The 6,000-nt window shown below is 40.6% G+C and overlaps 1 long non-coding RNA gene across 1 annotated transcript in view; it reads left to right on the top strand.

Annotated features, from left to right (window-relative positions):
- Nucleotides 1–502: 502 nt before the first annotated feature.
- Nucleotides 503–6,000, top strand: part of LOC146405380 (uncharacterized) — a 30,936-nt gene continuing 25,438 nt past the window's right edge. Inside the window, exon 1 of the long non-coding RNA XR_014837288.1 lies at nucleotides 503–597. This is a non-coding gene — a long non-coding RNA (uncharacterized LOC146405380). The remainder of the gene's footprint in view (nucleotides 598–6,000) is intronic.

Genomic DNA, 6,000 nt, shown 5'->3' with positions numbered 1-6,000 from the left:
ATTTATATACCACCTATTACACGCTATAATTTATGCTAAACTGTCAGATGTCATGGACTATAGTCAATGTTTTTCTGCTGGCTACCAAATAGTACTAAATACAAAGTAAGCAACCAATGGGGTTTGGGTTTGTTTTGTTTTAATGGCTGCAACCTCAACATATGGAAGTTCCTGGACCAGCAATTGAATCCAAGCTGCAGCTGTGGCAACGCTAAATCCTCTAACCCACTGCACCAGGCCAGGGATCAAACCTGCACTTCCACAGTGACCTGAGCTGCTACAGTTGGATTCTTAACCCATTATACCACAGTGGGAACTCCCCAATGGTTATTTTTTTTAAGTGAGTGAATGAATGAACTAATCGATGTAAAACAGTTTGAAAATCAACCAGTCACATGATAGATAGACCTAGATTATAAAAGCTCTTGAAAGCAAACTCAGGTGTCTGGGTATAATATAATATGATTTCATGGCTATTTCTTATGTTGCTATTATTTTTCCAAGACTGCTTCATTCACTGGAAATTACCCTGGACTTGAAGTTAGAAGATCTGGGACAGAATCTTGTGGCTGATGCACATTAGCTACCTGACCTCAGGTAAGTGTAACTTATCTAAATCTCAGTTACCTCATCTGTAAAAGAAAGACACTATTTATTATCCTGAGAACTTCCTAGGGTTGTGCTGGAGATTCGATGAGCCAATGCACAGAAAGGGGCTGTGAAAACTATAAAATGCTATGCACATGGAAGAAGCTGTCATTTACTACCCTCTTTGGACTAATGATAACTAAGAAGCATTTTCTTGGTGCCTCTACTGTGATCACAATACTATATGAGGCCTTAAAGGGGAAATATAAGAAATGAAAGTTTTGGAAGAGTTCATAATCCAAAGCAGGGATTAGGGGGAGTTCTGGTTGTGGCTCAGCAGGTTCAGAACCCCTACATAGTGTCCATGAGGATGGCCTCACTCAGTGGGTTGAGGATCCAGTGTTGCTGCAAGCTGAGGAGTAGGTCAGAGATATGATATGGATCCCACATTGCTACGCGGTGTAGGCTGGCAGCTGCGGCTCCAATTGGACCCCTAGCCTGGGAACTTCCATATGCCATAGGTGTGGTCCTAGAAAGAAAAGAAAAAAAAAAAAAAGTAGGGACTAAGGCCAAAGGAGTCAAGTCCTTCAGTTCCTACTCTAGTTTGGGAGCTCAGGACTACTTGTTGTTCATTTGGCCCCAGGCACTGAGGGACCAGGTACTGAGAAGAATGGGCTAGGAGCTTCCTGTTACAGACCACTGGTCAATGAGCTGAGGCCCAGAGCCTAGAGTTAACCAACTAACAAGTGGGGTCACTCATCTGGGGAAGCAGCTCCTACCTGCTGGGGAATCCTTGCAAGTTCTTCCTTCAGTCTCTGAGATCTCTACAGACACATGGCCTAGTGGGGGGTGAAGTCTCAGAGAAGCTGAGACTTTTGGCACACCCAGGCACAATCCTTGGAAGATGTCTGGTCCTTAGGCCTAATGCCTTGGGCTTCTCAATGGAGCTTTTATTTCCCTGGGGAGTGAAGGCTTCCAGGCTGCCAACGGGGCCTGCCCCAGACCAAAAAAACTGAGGTTGGAGAAACTACCCTTGTATATATATAGTTCTTTACTTCTCAAAGAAAAGAGCTCTAGACTCCCCTACTTACTTAAAGAGACCAAGACATTCACAGTCCTGTGAGTCTGCATATAAACTCATTTTTTTAAAAGCTGAAGGTATACGACGCAGAGCTCTTTATCTCAGCTCCCATTAGCCTCACATGCTCTCTACAGCTCTTCTCACCTTCAGAAAAATGGGATAAAGTGCCCCTCTATTTAAATCTAATTTCTTACTTTTGCTTTTGATCCTATACTAATCCATAAATGCAAAAGAAGAAAAAACAGCTATAGGCACAAAAGAGTGTTCATTATAGCAATATCAGTAAAAATCGTATAAGCTAGATTTCTGGTTAAAAAATTGCAGTTTGCTAGCATATGTTTATATCTTGAGTTCGTGCTCCCACAAATGTGATAGAAAGAAAAATTATTATTATTATTTTTTTGTCTTTTTGCCATTTCTGGGGCCGCTCCTGCGGCACGTGGAGGTTCCCAGGCTAGGGGTCAAATCAGAGCTATAGCCACTGGCCTACACCAGAGCCACAGCAATGCGGGATCCGAGCCGCAACCTATACCACAGCTCACGGCAATGCCAGATCCTTAACCTGCTAAGCAAGGCCAGGGATCGAACCTGCAACCTCATGGTTCCTAGTCAGATTCATTAACCACTGAACCATGACGGGAACTCCAATAGAAAGAAAAATTCTTAAAAAACCACACAGAGAATAGAAAGCGGACATCAGTATATGAGAGATTGCAAGAAATTTTTAGAAAACTGAAATTTTTTGGAGGAGTAACTACTGATTAGGCAGGACAAAGGTAACCAGAGAAGGGGCATGAAAAAAAAGCAATTTTCAGTTTCTGTTATGGCTCAGCGATAATGAACCCAACTAGTATCCATGAGGACACAGGTTCAATTCCTGACCTGGGTCTTGTGGGTTAAGGATCTGGCATTGCCTTGATCTGTGGAGTAGGTCACAGACTCAGCTCAGATCCTGTCTTGCTGTGGCTGTGGTGTAGGCCAGCCTCTGATTTGACCCCTAGCCTGGGAACCTCCATATGCCACGGTGCAGCACTAAAAAGACCAAAAAAAAAAAAAAAAAAAAAGAAGAAGCTTGCTCCAAAAAACCCTGGAAAGCCTATGAATTCAAGGGAGTCCAGAACACCAAGATCAAGGCATCTGGTACCAAACCCACTCACTTCTTCACCAGGCAAAAGATCTAAATTTTCTTCTCTGGCAAAATTAATGCAAGTTCAGAGTTCAGAGGCACCTCAGAAGTGGAGGGCAAAATTAACAACAAAGAGATTAATCAAAAGTCTGGAAAGTGAAGTGATGTGTCTAAATCTTCCTTTGTCCCCATCATCCAGACCCCAAGCAGAGTGGTGGTGGTCAGGCACTTCCCCGAGTATCTTTTGGAGTTTTCTTCTCTGACATTTGGGGAGCACCTGTAAGATGACCAATTACTTGTCCAAGTATCTTAAAGTGAAGCCTATCCATTGAAAAGCACCACCACCACCCACTCCCACACACATTCTTAGACCCCCCCACACACACACAGGCACACACATATTTTGTGTCTTAATCTTAAATATGAACAACCAAAGCTCACCAAATAATTGAGAAAAACCCCTAACAAGAAAGTGAGGAATCAAAAAAAAAAAAAAACTTTAACAGAAATAATGCAAAGCAAAAGAAAAGATTTTCACTGAATTATTACCCTCAGTCAGATATGAAAAAAAAAAGAAAAACATATATTAAACACTGAGAAACTAAGACAGAAAACATTCAAAGACTAAGAAAGAATTCTTGAAAATTAGCATATAGGATTGCCAAAATAAAAATCTTGAATAGAATGCCAAAATAAAGTCCAAAAACTCTGAAGGAAAATCAAACAAAAAGACAAAGAGATGACCAAGGGGTTGGAAAAAAAAATAAAATAGAAGATAAATCCAAGAACTCTATCATACAAATTATAGGAGATATAGAAACAAAGAACAGAGAACATTAGGGGAAGGGAGTAGAAGGGAAGGTATTTTTACTTTCTCAAAGACATGTCTCCAGATTGAAAGAATCCATAGGCTATCTAGCACATTAAAAATTCATGAACATGCAATTTCAGGGGCCAGGGGATAGAGAGGAAATCATAAATTAATCTGAAATGAAAATGAGTTCCCATCATGGCTCAGTGATTAAAAAAACCCATTAGCATCCATGAAGATGTAGGTTCAATCCCTGACCTCGCTCAGTGGGTTAAGGATCTGGCATTGCTATGGCTGTGGTGTAGGCCAGCAGCTATACCTCTGATTCGACCAGTAGACTGGGAACCTCCATATGCTGCAGATGCAGCTCTAAAAATACAAAAGACAAAAATAATAATAATAAAATAAAATGAAAATAAATTGCAAAAAAGAAATAAGAATTATAATGACTTCAGACTTTTCCTTAGCAATGCTGGATGCCAGAAGACTATAGACCAAGATCATCCAAATAAGATTGGAAACTTTTTTAACTTAAAATGTTATACATAGTCAGGAGTTCCCGTCGTGGCGCAGTGGTTAACGAATCCGACTAGGAACCATGAGGTTGCGGGTTCGGTCCCTGCCCTTGCTCAGTGGGTTAACGATCTGGCGTTGCCGTGAACTGTGGTGTAGGTTGCAGACGCGGCTCGGATCCTGAGTTGCTGTGGCTCTGGTGTAGGCCGGTGGCTACAGCTCCGATTCAACCCGTAGCCTGGGAACCTCCATATGCCGCGGGAGCGGCCCAAGAAATAGCAACAACAACAACAACAAAACAACAACAAAAAAGACAAAAGACAAAAAAAAAAAAAAAAAAAAAAAAGAAAAGATAAAAATCATTAAAAAAACAAAAGCAAGGAAATGAACAAAGACAGTTAACAAAAGGATGACAATAATAAAGGCGAAAGCAATAACGAATGATGCAGAAAAAAAAAAAAAAACTGAAAACAAAATGTTATACATAGTCAAACTTGCCACCAAAATTTAACCATGGAACAAAGATATTTCAGGCATTTCATGAACCCCAAATTATCCTCATTTATTAGGAAGCTGCTTGAGAATATACTTCAGCAAAAAAAGAGGAAGTAAACCAAGAAAGATAATGACATAGAAAATGAGAAGCAATGGATACAACTTAGGACTCCAGGGTAACAGATATGTAACTTCTTGGCATCTCAGGAAACCCCAGGAGAGTCACTTCCAATAAAAAGAGCAGGGGAAGGAGTTCCTGTTGTGACTCAGTGGTTAACGAATATCTGACTAGGAACCACGAGGTTGTGGGTTCGATTCCTGGCCTTGTTCAGTGGGTTGAGTACCCGGCACTGCCGTGAGCTGTGGTGTAGTTTGCAGACGTGGCTTGGATCTGCCGTTGCTGTGGCTGTGGTGTAGGCCGGCAGCAACAGCTCCGATTAGACCCCTAGCCTCCATATGCCACAGTGTGGCCCTAAAAGGACAAAAGACCAAAAAAAAGAAAAAAGAAAAAAAGAAAAGGGGAATTCCACATCATATCATAAAAAGTAGAGCATTTGGAAAATATTAAGAGCACATGAATGGCAAAATACACACATATTTTTAACTAAGCAATTATAAACTTGAAGAATAATAAACAATTGAAGTAGAAATAAAATAGAATCATGGTAATATATTAGGGTCTGAAATAAGCAATATTTGCATAGTCATAATGACAAAAAACTGATTACTTATTAAATAAAAATTGTGATCCAATTTTATTAGGAAGGTGGAAGATGAGGAATGGAGAAGTGGTATTTAAAAATCTAAATCTGGAGTTGCCACTGTGGCGCAGCACAAACGAATCCGACCAGGAACCATGAGGATTCAGGTTCGATCCCTGGCCTCGCTCAGTGGGTTAAGGATCCGCCATGCTGTGAGCTATGGTGTAGGCCACAGACATGGCTTGGATCTGATGTTGCTGTGGCTGTGGTGTAGGCCGGCATCTGTAGCTCCTCTTGGACCCTTAGCCTGGGAATCTCCATTTGCCGCAGGTACGGCCCTAAAAAAATAAATAAATAAATGGCAGTAGAGGTATATTATTTAGATATATGGAGTTTTCTATTTTTAACTTTCAACTTTTAATTGCATGTCAAATAAAGGAAACCCAGAATTATTTTTCCGTAAATAGAGTGAAATCTAGTAGCTAATAACATAGAAATCAACAATGTTTGGCATACAATAAAAAACTACCAAACATGCAAAGGGTGTAAACTTTTAGTTATGAGACAAATAAGTTTTGGAGAGCTAACAGTACAGCATGGTGATTATAGTTAAGAATACTTGGAGGAGTTCCCGTTGTGGCTCAGTGGTTAACAAATTGGACTAGGAACCATGAGGTTGTGGGTT

Source organism: Sus scrofa, chromosome 2, assembly GCF_054392235.1.
Source record: "Sus scrofa isolate SSC_HxYL_T2T_F1_AM1 chromosome 2, Sscrofa_HxYL_maternal_Yorkshire_Landrace_v2.0, whole genome shotgun sequence".
NCBI classification, from domain to species: domain Eukaryota; kingdom Metazoa; phylum Chordata; class Mammalia; order Artiodactyla; family Suidae; genus Sus; species Sus scrofa.
The sequence above is the reverse complement of the archived record's forward strand: the minus strand, read 5'-3'. Positions and strand labels throughout refer to the sequence as shown.